Source organism: Dipodomys merriami, unplaced genomic scaffold (assembly GCF_024711535.1).
Source record: "Dipodomys merriami isolate MVZ:Mamm:240054 unplaced genomic scaffold, mDipMer1.0.p SCAF_470, whole genome shotgun sequence".
In the NCBI taxonomy this organism is placed as follows: Eukaryota; Metazoa; Chordata; class Mammalia; order Rodentia; family Heteromyidae; genus Dipodomys; species Dipodomys merriami.
Window position 1 is genome coordinate 332,552 of NW_027206036.1, and position 15,540 is coordinate 348,091.

The 15,540-nt window shown below is 35.8% G+C and overlaps 1 pseudogene; it reads left to right on the plus strand.

Annotated features, from left to right (window-relative positions):
- The window catches only part of LOC138808722 (zinc finger protein 658B-like), a 38,885-nt pseudogene extending 25,325 nt beyond the window's left edge, over positions 1–13,560 (plus strand).
- The last annotated feature ends 1,980 nt before the right edge of the window (positions 13,561–15,540 follow it).

The window sequence follows — 15,540 nt, forward strand, 5'->3', positions numbered from 1 at the left end:
CCATTCTATCTGGGGTGAGGTGGAATTTCAAGGTTGTCTTAATTTGCATTTCTTTTTGTCTAGAGAAGTTGAACTTTTTCGGTTTTTTTTGTATATTTTTAGTATGGCATTGCCCTATTTGTTATGAAATAGAAAAACTTGGAAAAAATATTATACTAAGTGAAGTAAGCAAGGCCCAAAGAAACATAAGTCCCATGGTTTCCCTTATATGCAATAAATAATATACGTCTGAGACAAGCAGAAACGGTCAGATAAGTTGATTTTAGGCGAAATGAACCCCGTTAAGGATTCAAATGTATTTTCTTTCTTGTAATTGTTTCTAACATATTTATTAGTTGAGCCTATTTTTTTAAAATATGTCTTTTGGCCGTTCTTATTTCCTCTTCAGATTAGATTCTTGTTAAGTCTTTAGCCTACTTATTTATTGGGCAGTTGTTTCTCTGAGGATTTGTTGTTGGGGATTTAATTTCTTGAGTTCTAAATATATTTTAGATATGAAACCCATGTTCATTTTATGCCTACTGAAGATCTTCTCCCAATCTGTGGGCTTTGTATTTATCTTGTTAGCAATGTCCTTTGCCATGCAGACGCTCTGCGGTTTCATGCAATCCCATTTGTCCAACCTTTCTTTGATTTGTTGTGTTTCTGGGTCTCTATTAATAAAATTTTGGCTGGTGCCAAGGAGCCCTAGAGTTTCTCCTATACTTTTCTGTAGTGATTTTTAGGGTGTTTGCTTTGAATGTGAGGTTTTTCATCCATTTGGAGTTGATACTGGTGCAGGGTGATATATACAGATATAGCTTTAGTTTTCTACAGGTAATGAACCACTTTTTCCACCACCATTTACTGACGAAGTTGTCTTTCCTCCATTCTATTTTTTAGCTTCCTTCTCAAAGTTTAAGTGGATACAGGTCTGTGTGTTCATTTCCGGGACTTCAGTCCTATTCCTTCGGTCCTCAAGTTTGTCCTTGTGCAATTACCAAGATGTTTTGATTACATTGGCTTTGTAGTACAGTTTGAAATTTGGTAGTGATATTCTACTAGCATTGTCTTTCTGGTATGGATCATTTTTGCTATCTGGGATCTTTTATTGTTCCATATAAATTTCTGGCTTGCTTTTTCTATTTCACTGAAGAATGAGGTTGGACTATTGATAGGTATGGCATTGAATTTGTAGATAGCCTTTGGAAGTATTGTCATTTTCACGATGTTGGTCCTCCCATTCTGGGAGCATGGTAGGTTTTTCCACTTCCTAAGCTGTGCTTTAATTTCTTTTTTGGAACTATCTCTTGAGCCACACCTCCTCCAATATGTTGATTAGCTGTTTAATTTGAGTTGTCTACACAGTTGTCTGGCTTCCAGCCTCCTTAGTAGCTAGGGTACGATAAGCATCTTGAGCCAGAAGCACTTGTTTTGTTTTGTTTTTACTTACCTGAATATTTATCATTAACAGTTAATTGGATACTATGATAAAATTAGATTATTTTTAACAGCATATGTAAAATTAATATTCAAGCTAAGCTCCAGTATAAGTGACGTATTTTATTTCTAATAATTGTAGCTGTTCTTCTAACTGTGGTACATTTTCTTCACTAACTTTATGCTCACACAACTCCATGAAGAAATTGTTTCAAATTTAATTGAATCTATTGTTATTGTGGTGATGTATGGGCAGACTACCAGTTCTTGGGCCAGGTAATGAGTACATTTCCTTTCATACCCTCACTCTCTCCCAATGTTTCCCTTCCGTCCTGTCTCATGATTTTTATAGCTTACTTTCATCAATGCCTAATGGCCTCCACAGATCCTCTTTTTAACCCATTTCCTTCTAGTTCTCTGGCTTTCCCCCACTCTTCTGAAAATGTCCATGTGAATACACCATACATATTTAAACCCTTTTTTTTGCCAAACCTGGAGCTTGAATTTGGGCCCTTCTTAGGCACCATTCCCGATCTTGATTTGCTCAAGTCTACAACTCTACCACCTGAGCCACATTGCCATTTCCTAATCTTTCTGTTTATGCAGTGCTGAGGAATGGAACCTAGGGCTTTATGCAGATAGGCAAATACACTAACACTTAGCAGTATTCCCAGCCCCAAATTATTTGTTTTTATTTCAAAGGTGAAGTAAGAAAGAGGCTACATGTAATATTCTATAAATCACAATGAAGGAATACATTTTTTTGATATCCATTGTAATTTCCCTGTATTTATTTCACTCATAGAATACTACAAGTATATCTTTTAATTTTCATGTATTTATAACAGAACTTTAATTTCTCATATTGATTTCTACACCATTTGTCTTCAGATTTACTTTTAATCTTGGAATATGTGTCTTGATAAATGTAACACCATAGTGTTTTATAAACAGCATTAAGTTTAACATAATGGAATCCATTTGTGTGTTCGTGCTGATTTTTTGTCCGGTTGTTATATCAATTAGTAAGAGGCCAATTAGTTCTGCAATAGTAATGGTAGATTAAAGTATTAAAACTGCATGGTCTTTTAAACATGTCTTTGTACACTTTGATTTTCAGCATAAATTTTTATTATCATAATGTATCATCAGTCTGTTATTATCAATGATCTGTATCTGTGGTCATATATTTTGGGCTGATACTTATTTCCTACATATTATCACTATTTGTATTTTTCATCATTAACTTTTGCTCATGGTATCTTTGTATGTTTTTTTAATTTTTATTTCTCTCTAATCCGTGACTTTGGATTGCTCAATAAGTTTTCTTTCTTCTGTTCATGTCAGACAGTGCCTCATATATTTACTATACTTTACAATTAAAGTATGGTCTTATTTTGATGGACATTTTGCTATTTAATATCTGTTTGTCTCATCTGATATTTGTTTCTTATTCTGCTTCTATATAGCCTGCACACATCTCAAATTCACTGTAAACCACCTCTCATATAACTTGCCGGCATTCTGCTGTACACTGTGAATTACCTCTGATACCAATTACAAATTAAATCTGATGTAAATAGTTGTTATACTGCATTGTTCACAGGATAAAAATAAGACTGCATGCTTAATACAGGTGCCCTACATTTTCAAAGATTTGTTTCTATGTTCCATTGAATTTGTACAACTCAAAATATGCAAGGACTGCAAGATTTTTTAAAAAGGGTCTTATTAATTTTCTTCATACAGAAATAACCAGACATTTCATGTAAAGAACAAAGGTCATTCTCAGGCTGAAGCACAGAGCTTCAGCAGAAGTAAAATGTGAAGGAAAATTGTTTTACTATAGAACTGCAAGAAAATGAACTTCCTACCTTGTGGGGTACTTTGTTAGGAACACAAAGAATTAACTTGCTGGATACACTTTTGCTAAGAACATTAAACTTTACAATATTATCATAGTAGTAGCATATAGCATAATATAGTTACTTTTCAATGGAATTGAATGGAATTTATAACCTACTTATAACCTATGTATTCTCCTTTTAATTTTTGTATAAATAATTCTTTGAACTCAGGCCCCCATATTTGCAATGCAAGTACAATATTAATTGATACATATACAGGATTCACAAACTTTGTTTTAAAACACTTATGTGTTTGTATATTGAATTTGAATTCCATATGAATTATGAATATGGTACTTTAAGTTTTCTTTTCACAAGAGAAATTACATACAATGTTTTCTATACATTCTTTTACCTACGCATGTACCATTCCTTTACCTACACATTTACCTTTTTAATAATCTTGTCGTCTGTGTAGATCTACGTTAGCAATTTTAATTTTTCTCTTGATGTAGAATAATTCTTTTTATCTGATTGTTGGGCCTGGATTCTGGCCCTGAGCCCTGTCCCTCAGCTCTTCAGCTCAAGTCTAGGGCTCTACCAGTTGAGCCACAGTGCCACTTCCGGTTTTTCCTTTTTTGCTTATGTGGTGCTGAGGAATCGAACCCTGGGCCACAGGCATGCAAGGCAAGCCCTCTATCACTGAGCCAGCCACCTTCCCAGTCCCACAGAATAATTTTTATAGCACTTAAAATGAAGATGGGTAAATTATGCATTATCTTTCCCTAAGAATACCTTCAATCTATATTGTTAGAAGAGGCCCTTTGCCCGATGGATTGTGTATTGAAGTCTATTTTCTTTCAACACTTTATAAATATATTTTCTTTTTGTGTGTTAGTCATCATTCACCTCTGATATTGTCAAGAATGACTGTATTCCTTTTAGACACTGTACATCAAATTAGTGCCATATTTAATTCCAATTTTTAAAACTTCTATATTTTTTAGATCATGTGCCAATTCATAGTTTTTTTTTCTCTATCCTTCTTGTGGTGGTCATATTTCACATTTTGGGGGATCATCTTGAGCATTCCTTAAGCCTTTATCCATTTACATCCATCCTTCCATTAAGGCCTATTAAAATGCAAAGCTGATTAAGAAACATTTTATGGTAATAAGTAAGTATTTGATGTGGTAGGAAGTAGTCGATGTTCAGAAATGTTCATGCTGGAAGTTCGTTTTTACATATGAAGGAAACATATGGATATCTATGACCATACTTTTATATCTAGAAATTTAATAACAAAAATGATTAACATTGGGTATTTTATTGTGAGAACTTAGTCAAATCTTATGAGAGCCACATCATTCATTTACTATTTTTTGAGTAATTTTATTCCTTTTAACATTCACCTGGATGCTGTGCTTTTCATAGATCTACTAATGTGTTATGTATTCCATATGATGTAATGACTATGTTGTGACTGTTTATGAGAGCACTATTTAATAGAAAATCTAAATAATATTGTTAATGAGGCAGAATATGAAAATACAGAAAACATATTTGTTTACTTCATTGTTACCCAGATATGTAGTAAATATTACCAAAATAAGCTAAAAACACACTTTCAGACTCATACTTATTGTTGTCTTGCTAGGTTATTAGCTTCTTAGAACTGTTTTCTTGTCTTTATTGCTGGAACCAGAAGTGTGTTCTGATGTATTAGAAAAACTTTGTATGTGTAATTACCAAGTTAATATGGAGGCAAATGTTTCTACTTTGATTATATTTTCTCTCATTTTATACATAACACAGAAAGTACCAACCACAATCTGTAATACAAAAGCATACATGTAGAAGAATGAAAGTCTAGCTTTGGTGTTCTCATGATTCAGGGATAATAAATTGATAGAATGTGCCCTTAGAGAATCTGGTGTCATTTGATAATGTGGCTGTGGAATTTAGCTGTGAGGAGTGGCAGGAATTAGATATTTCTCAGAGTACCCTGTATAGAGATGTGATGCTAGAAACCTATAGCATGCTGGTGTCCTTAGGTGAGCCAAAAATAACACATTAACTTGAAAAGTTAAGTGGGGCTTGACCTCTGGGCGTTGGTGCAGTGCCTCAGCTCTTCAGTTCAAGGTGAGCACTCTATCACTTGAGCAACAGCTCCTCTTCAAGCTTTCTGGTGGTTAATTTGGAGATAAGTATCTCACAGCTTTCTTACTAGGGCTGGCTTTGTATGGCAATCCTCAGATCTCAGCCTAATGAGTAGCAAGGAATATAGGCATGAACCATTGGTGCCAGGAAAATGATTTGTTTTCAGTAGCTATGTGAATATTTATCGAAATTTCAATGCTATTTGGATGTAAAATTCCAGTCTGTGGGAATGTCATTTGTTTGGAATGAAATCTTCAGGTAGATTATGTACATTCTGAGGCAATTTTATTTTCATTGTTCAAGAATTAAAAAAAGCAGTTTGACAAAAGTTCCAAACTTATAGGTATCCCATTGAATTTGTAGATAGCCTTGGGAAGTATTGCCATTTTCACGATGTTAATCTTCTAAATCGAGGAGCATGGGTGGTTTTGCCATTTTCTAAGTTCTGTTTTGATTTCGTTTTTCAAGATTTTAAAGTTTTCATCATAGAGGTCCTTCACTTCTTTGGTTAAGTTTATTCCTAGGTATTTTATTTTTTGTGGGGCTATTACAAATGGAGTTGATTTCCTTTCAGTCACACTTTTCTCATTGTTGAAATACTGAAAAGCCATTGATTTTGGGGGGTTAATTTTATACCCTGCTACTTTGCCAAAGTTTGAATCAGCTTGAGTAATTTGGGAGTGGAGTCTATGGGATTCTTTAACTACAAGATCATGTCATCTGCAAAGAGGGAGAGTTTTATTTCTTCTTTCCCTATTTGGATCTCCTTTATGTCTACATCTTGTCTTATTGCTGTAGCTAGGCATTCTAATACTAGATTGAAGAGAAGTGGAGAGAGTGGACATCCTTGTCTTGTTCCTGAGTTCAGAGGAAATGGTTTTAGTTTTTCACCATTAAGTATAATTCTGGCTATAGGTTTGTCATAAACAGCCTTTATTGTATTGAGGAATGTTCCATGGATTCCTAATTTTTCCAAAACCTTCATCATAAAGGGGTGTTGGATCTTGTCGAATGCTTTTTCTGCGTCTATTGAGATAACCATGTGGTTCTTATCCTTGCTCCTGTTTATGTGATGAATAATATTAATTGAATTTGCGTATATTGAACCAGCTTTGCATCCCTGAAATGAATCCTGTTTGATCGTATTTTATAATTTTTTGGATGAATTGTTGAAGTCGATTGGCAAAAATTTTGGTGAGAAGTTTTCATCAATGTTCATCAAAGAAATGGGTTCATAGTTCTCTTTCTTTGATGAATCCCTATCAAAATTCCAACCTTATCCTGCAAGGAAATAGAAGAGGCAATCCAAACATTCACATGGAACAATAAAAGACCCAAATAGAAAAAACGCTCCTCAATGGAAAGAACATTGGTGGAGGAATATCAATACCAAATTTCAAACTCTACTATAAAGCCATAGTAATCAAAACAGCTTGGTACTGGCATAAGAACAGAACTCAGGACCAAAGGAATAGAATTGAAAACCCAGAAAGAACCTCTAGACCTATAGCCAACTAATATTCGATAAGGGAGCTAAAATAATAGAATGGAAGAAAGACAGCCTCTTCAATAAATGGTGCTGGAAAAATTGGTTAATTACTTGTAGAAAACTAAAGCTAGATCCTTATATATCACCCTGCACCAGAATCAACTCCAAAAGGCTCAAAGACCTCGGAGTCAAAGCAGACACTCTGAAAACATTACAGGATGGAATAGGAGAAACCCTAGGTCTCCTTGGAGCAGGCGGATATTTTCTTAATAGAGAACCGGAAGCACAACAAATCAAAGAAAGTTTGGACAAATGGGATTGCATGAAGTTGTAGAGCTTCTGCATGGCAAAGGACATAGCTAGCAAGATCAATAGAAACCCAAGAATTGGAAGAAGATCTTCACTAGCCATACAATGGACAAAGGTCTCATATCTAAAATATACTTGGAACTCAAAAAATTAAATCCCCCAACAACAAATCCTCAAAGAAACAACTGCCCAATAAATAAGTGGGCTAAAGACTTGAAGAGAAACTTCTCTGAAGAAGAAGTAAGGATGGCCAATAGACACATGAAGAAATGCTCAACCTCCCTTGCCACAAAAGAAATGCAAATCAAAACAACATTGAGATACCACCTCATCCCAGTTAGAATGGCAAAATCAAGAACTCTAACAACAACAGATGCTGGAGGGGATGTGGACAGAAGGGAACCTTACTTCATTGTTGGTGGGAGTGTAAACTTGTTCAACCACTTTGGACAGCAGTATGGAGGTTCCTCAAAAGACTTCAAATAGAGCTCCCCTATGAACCAGCAATCCCACTTTTGGGGGATTGTTTACAAACAAATGTTTGTAAACAAATGATTACAAACAAGACCACACTAAAGCTACCAGTACAACTAAGTTTATTGCAGCATTATTTACCATAGCTAAGATATGGAACCAACCCAGATGGAACCAACCAGCTGCCCCTTAGTAGATGAATGGATCAAGAAAATGTGATATATATACACAATGGAATTCTATGCCTCCATCAGAAAGAATGACATTGCCCAATTTTTAGGAAATGGAAAGGCTTGGAAAACATTATATTAAGTGAAGTAAGCCAGGCCCAAAGAAACTTAGGTCCCATGGTATCCCTTACTTGCAATATCTAGTATATGTATGAGTCAAGCAGAAAAGGTCAGATAATGTGATGTTAAGAAAATGAACCCATAGATATGTATTTAAATGTTTTTTTTTCTTTCATTCATTTGTTTCTAACGCATTTATAAGATTATTTCTTTGTTGCTTTGTATGTCCGTCCCCTACAGTATAACCCCTGTTTCCACTATATTTGATGTCGGTATAATTTATGGAGGAGATGGGGAAAAACAAGTCGTTTAAGGATACAGGTTGATCCATTGCAACAATGAGAAGTACAAGTTTTCATGTCGAAAACGAATTTTCAACTTTGGTTTGGGGGGGAGGGGTGTGCGGGGGGAGAATTGGTTGGGGGCGCTGGGGGAGGCTCGGAAGGTATGTGAAGGGTAAACAAAGGAGGAGGCTGCAATGCATGATAAGAAATGTACTCATTATCTTGCCCATGTCATTGTAACCCCTCTGTACAGTTTGTTCACAAAATATTTAAAAAATTAATTAAAAAATTCCAAAATTTCTTCCGTAAAGAGAAGACTGTCTTCCCAAACTTGAGATGATTATTGTGGGTGGATATTCAATCTAGAAAATACATACATACATACATACATACATACATACCTATTTATCACTATTGGAAATATGTACTGGAAATCACTAGTTTAGAGGGAGTACTTATTTATAATCCAAACCTAGTACTAGATGCAGTGGTTCATGCCTGTAATTCTTAGGAGTCTGAAATCTGAGTCTTTCAGTTTGAAGCAAAAACTGCCAGTGAAATCTCCAAGAGATTCTTATGTCAAGATAACCACTCTTAAACTGGAAGTGGAGTTAGGACTCAAACTAATAGAATGCTAACCTTGAGAAACAGAATTGCGTTCAAGTCACACAACCTGCAAAATTAAATCAAGCCTCGTGGAAAGTCAACCATGGAGCCAGGGAGAAATGAAAGAAGATTTGGGACCAACCTTGTTAACAGGATATCTGAAATCTTACAACAATTTTGACACAGCATGAGCAATAGTTCTTCACTCTTATTAACAGGGCACACCGGTCCTAAACCTCAATTGATTATCAAGCTGGAGCAAGATGAAAAGCCATATATGGCAGAAGCCTCAGACAAGAATTTACCAGGTGAGTTAAGGCATCTTGCATAGTGATCTTGGATCCAGAACCAAATTGATAAATTCATCTTGCTCTGTACTGACCAATAATATTCCTAGTTCCCCTGAGTCCCATGTGTGGCAGAGAACTAGGTGATCTTTGTATTAGACTTGTGAATCAAAAATGCTTGTAGATGCCCACTGAACTGTGTATGGCAGTAAAGGTAAAGTTAGCAATTCTTTCTCTTTGTGGAAATTGTTTTGAAAAAAGAAAATTAGAAATGTCAAAAATGCGATTTAGTTTTCTTTGAAACTAGGACTAGGCAGGTATAGCAAATGACTATGCCAAGGCTGCTATCCTCTGATAAGGATAAGGAAGGTAGAGGCCAAGATACAGAACCAAAGCTTTCAGTCTAGAGAGAATGATTAACTAGGTGGTGAGCTGATGTGGCTTTAATTCATGAGTCTGAGGGTTTAAAAGTCTGATGAGCTGGGCGCTGGTGGTTCACGCCTGTAATCCTAGCTACTCAGGAGGCTGAGATCTGAGGATCGCGGTTCAAAGCCAGCCCGGGCAGGAGAGACTGTGAGACTCCTATCTCCAATAAACCACCAGAAAACTGGAAGTGGCGCTGTAGCTCAAGTGGTAGAGTACTCGCCTTGAGCTGAAGAACTGAGGGACAGCACCCAGGCCCAGAGTTCAAGCCCCACGACCGACCAAAAAATAAATAAATTAATTAATTAAAAAAAATAAAAGTCTGATGAGTTTCTGTCTAAGATGGAGGGGAACAAATTTTAAAATTTCCAAAGATACTTAAAATAATTCACAGTGAGAACTTATAACTGAAGAAATGTGGTTATAAAACCTTATTCTTAGGTGAAAGACAAAGGTTTGTATAAAAATGTTACAATCTCCAAAGTTAGATAATACTCTTCTCCTAATGTTTGAGAAGTAAAGTAGCACAATATAAAATTGTTTTAAGAAAATAAGATCAATCAAAACAATTTTTGGGAAAAAAGAGGAATGCTAAATATTAAAATATACAGGTTAAAAGTCTACCAGTAAATAGTTTAGTAAATTGTGTAAATAATTCCTTTGACATAAAAAAGAAGAAAAACCTGAAACACAGAAAAAAAATTTCCATCATAAACTACCAGTTTTACTCTTTTTTTATTGTGAAAATACTCTACAGAGAACTTACAACTACATGGGCAAGGTAATGAGTACATTTCTTATCAAGCATTTTTGCCTCCTCCTTTGTTTCCCGTTACCATCTCTTCCCATCATTCCCCCCACCCTCCCCCCTCGCCAAAGTTGTAAAGTTCGTTTTTCGACATAACGTCTTGTACATCTCATTGTTGGAATGGGTCCTCCTTCCCCTCCACAAATTATACCTACATCAAATACAGTAAAAACAGGGGTTATACCGTGGGGGAGGGACATAAAAGCAACAAAGAAATATCTTATAAATATAGTTAGAAACTATAGCAAGAAAGAAACAAAAACATTTGGGTCCTTATCTTAGGGTTCATTTTGCCTAACATCAACTTATTGACCATTTCTGCTTGTCTCAGACATATATTAGTTATTGCAAATAAGGGGAACCATGGGACCTATGTTTCTTTGGGCCTGGCTTCCTTCATTTAATATAATTATCCCAAGTCTTTCCATTTCCTAACAAATGGAGCCATATCATTCTTTCCAATGAATGCATGGAATTCCATTGTGTATATATACCACATTTTCTTGATCCATTCATCTACTGAGGGGCATTTGTGTTGGTTCCTTATCTCAGTTATGGTAAATAATGCGGCAATAAAGATAATTGTGTTGGTAGCCTTAGTATGGTCTTGTTTGTGATCATTTGCGTAAATACCTAGATATGGAATTGCTGGGTTATAGGGGAGCTCTATGTGGAGTCTTTTGAGGAGTATCCATTCTACTTTCCAAGTGGTTGAACAAGTTTACACTCCCACCAACAATGCAGTAGGGTTTCCTTCTGTCCATATCCCCTCTAACATCTTATTAGAGTTCTTGATTATAGTAGCTCAGTGGTAGTGTATTTGCCTTGCATGCCTAAGGCTCTGGGTTCGATTCTTCAGCACCACATAAGCAGAAACAATTGGGAGTGGTGTTGTGGCTCACGTGGTAGAAAGCTAGCATTGAGCTGAAGAGCTGAAGGACAACACCAGGACTGGAGTTCAGGCTCCATGACAAAAAAGGAACAGCATTACTTTCTTAATCAATACATTGTGATGAAAGAAATTTATTTCTCAAAAATCAATTCTACTTTAATATTTTAAAATTTGTAACAGTTAAGATGGGAAAAATGTCTTTTCATTAAGGAGTATTTGGATCTTATGTATGTTTTTTTTCTTCTTTATATGACTCATTTTAGATATTAAAAAAAATGGAGCATGTGACTGAGACTTACCAGGAAGGTCCAGATGAATGTCTGTATGACGTAGTTGTCACAAATAGACAATAGAGCAAAGAGTGAGATTAGTGACAACTTCTAACTTGACCTCAAAACAGAAGACAGATCTGAATAGGAATGATGAGAACTCCTTAAGAATGAGGAGGGATGAGTTCATTCAGTGTCAGAACACGCTCTCCTACAATGAGTCTGGTAGTGAATGTGAGAAATCATTTAGTAAGGATTTATACCTTACAAAACCTGAGAGGAAATATCCAGAGAAGCCTGATGAGTATTAAGCAATATGCAAAATCAATCTCTAAGACGTCAGAACTAAGTTCTGACCAACCTCAAACAACACCAGAAGAGAAACCCTATGAATATGAAGAATGTAGGGAATTTTCCACTCAAAAGTCAGGTCTCAGGAGGCATCACAGAACTGACACAGAACAGAAGTTTGATGAATGCAACAAATGTGGAAAATCATTCAGAATGAAGTCATACATCACTTTGCATCAGAGAATACACACAGGAGAGAAATCTTATGTACGTGACAAATGTGGAAAGTATTTCAGACAGAAGTCAGACCTTACTGTACATCAGAGAACTCATACAGGAGAGAAACCTTATGAATGTAACAAACGTAGAAATTTTTTTTTACCTGTAATGCACACCTTCATCTTCATCAGAGAACAAACACAGGAGAAAAACTATTTGAATGTAACAAATGTGGAAAGTATTACAGACAGAAGTCAGACCTTACTGTCCATCAGAAAATACACACACTTATGAGTGTAACAAATGTGGAAAGTATTTCAGATCAAAATCACACCTTACTCTCCATCAGAGAAAACATACAGGGGAGAAACCTTATGAATGTAATGTGTGTGAAAAGTCTTTCACCTATAAGTCATACCTTACTGTTCATCAGAGAACACACACAGGAGAGAAACCTTATAAATGTAACAAATGTGGAAAGTATTTCAGACTTAGATCATGCCTTACTCTCCATCAGCGAACACACACAGGAGAAAAACCTTATGAATGTAATGGGTGTGAAAAGTCTTTCACCCATAAGTCACACCTTACTGTTCATCAGAGAACACAAACAGGAGAAAAACCTTATAAATGTGACCAATATGGAAAGTATTTCACAGTAAAGTCACAGCTTACTGCTCATCACAGAATACACACAAGAGAGAAACATTATGAATGTACAAAATGTGGAAAATATTTCAGACGTAAGTCACACCTTACTGTCCATCAGAGAACACACACAGGAGAGAAATCTTATGAATGTAATGTGTGTGGAAAGTCTTTCACCCATAAGTCATACCGTACTGTTCATCAGAGAACACACACAGGAGAGCAACCTTATAAATGTAACAAATGTGGAAAGTATTTCAGACTTAGATCGTACCTTACACTCAATCAGAGAATACACACAGAAGAAAAACGTTATGAATGTAATGTGTGTGAAAAGTCTTTTACCCATAAGTCACACCTTACTGTTCATCAGAGAACACACACAGGAGAGAAACCTTATAAATGTAACCACTGTGGAAAGTATTTCAGAGTAAAGTCACAACTTACTGCTCATCAGAGAATACACACAGGAGAGAAAAATTATGAATCTACAAAATGTGGAAAATATTTCTGACATAAGTCACACCTTATTGTTCACCAGAGAACACACAGGAGAGAAACCTTATGAATATATCAAATGTGGAAGTATTTCACATTTAGATCATCAGAGAACACACAAAGGAGAGAAAACTTATGAATGTAACAAATGTGGAAAGTATTTCAGATTTAATTCATAACTTAATCTCCATCAGAGAACACACACAGGAGAAAAACTTTATGAATGTAACAAATGTGGAAAGTCCTTCATTTGGAGTTCATACCTCAGGAAGCATAAGAGAATCCACACACATGAGGAACCTAAGGAATGTGATAACTATGGAAAGTCTCACCTGAAAGAAAAATAAATTTGCATGATAGAACCAAAACCTGATAGAAGCCTTGTGAATGTAGCAAATGTGCAACCTTTTAGCCAGAAGACATACCTCATGGTTCCAAATTGAATGAACACGGGAACAAAATCTTATTAATAAAAAAATATGGAAAGTTTTCAAGAAGTCATAGTTAAATTTTCAACAGAAAGCACACAGGAGAAAAACATTATGAATGAAACAAGTATCAACAGGTGGACCTGTTGCAACAATGAGAAGTACAAGTTGTCATGTCCAAAACGAGCTTTACAACGTCGGTGCGGGGAGGGGGGAGGATTGGGATTCGGTGGGGTGGGGAGGGGGGAGGCTGGGAAGGGATGTGAAGGGTAAACAAAGGAGGAGGCTGCAATGCTTGGTAAGAAATGTATGCATTATCCTGCCCATGTAATTGTAACCCCTCTGTACAGTATGTTCACAAATAAAATAAAATAAAATAAGAAACAAGTATCAAAAAGGTCCTTCACTTAGTAATCATGCATGAATGAGTGTTTATAGAGCACACAGAAGAAAGACAAGGAATGAATAATACCAATGTAGAAAACCCCATTTCGACAGCATAGCACAGTGTTCATCAGAGAACTGAATCACATAGGAGAAAAGAAAACTAACAGGTCTAACAAATATGCAATTTTTAATGTGAAGTCAGTCCTCAGTACATCCAAGAACATAATAAGGAGAGAAAATATGAGTATACTAAATGTAGACCAATATTTAGCCAGAAGTTTCAGAGGTTTCTCTATAGATTTCAGAGACCTAGAGACAAGATAGAATGTCAACTGAACATTAGAGGACGTCTTTCAAGCAGAAATGAACCTTCAGCCAGCATTAGAGCACTCACACAAAAAAGAAACCCAACATAGGGAAACCTTTGGCAGAAACCTCTGTAAATTATACAGAAATCCTTCATGTCAGAATTAAGCTAGGTGTAAGGGGAAACCACTCACTGAGCCAATATTTCTCATCCTCTCATTGTGTAGAGTAGGGATGATGCCCCTTCATATTATTCAGGGGTTGGACCAAAGGAATGGGTATCAATTATTTACAGGCTTGACAAAGAATTAAGATAGTGAAATTGTTGACTTGTGTCTTTTATATTAATAAATGGATGTTCAAGGAAATTTTATAAACATTTCTCAGAAATATGAGCTCTGGAACTTGGAGATTGAACTCAGATCATCCAGAGAGTTTTGTTAGTGCTAGATGGGGAAGTACTGTCATGCTTTAACCCAAGGACATGAGAGCATCAATTTCTCCACTGCTCCCCAAAAGTCTTCCAGTATATGTGTGGTCTATGTATGCATTATAACACTGTCACTATTACTATTACTAGAAATTGTAAAACTTTTATTATTACTAGTTTCTTTGGTGGAAAAATAAATACATGATTCTTAAGCATTTGGATTTGGATGAGTAATGCCAAAATGATTTTACTACATGCTGTTTATATTTAATTACTACTGAGTCTCTTGTGAATTTTTCACTTGTTGACCATGCTACTGTTCTTCTCAGTAATAAAACACTAGTGTGGATATTGTGGAGAGTCTGTGTTTTCTCACTGTTATGGAAGGTGAAAGTGAATTTCTCAAGAGGAGAATATTGCTTTTTCTAGTTCCAAATTTCTAGTTCTATAACAAATTATGTTATGGTTTTGCTAAATTTAATTCTGTAGCAATTAAAAAAACCAGACTCATGGAAAAAATGATGGACAAAAGCTAGCTTGAATACTTACAGATATCCATGGGATTATAGAGCTAAGCAGAAAGAGGAAGGACTGTGCTATATATTTGGCAGGGTAAAATACAGACAAAAACGATCCTTGTGGTCCCTGGGGTAACATGACAGGGGTGTCGGTGCAGAGGGAACTAGTCAAGGTGCTCTGAGGGAAGCTGAGTGAAGAGGTGGTGGGGCGTGAATATTGCTTTCAGAATAAATTTCTTTGCCTGTTTTTTGGGTCCC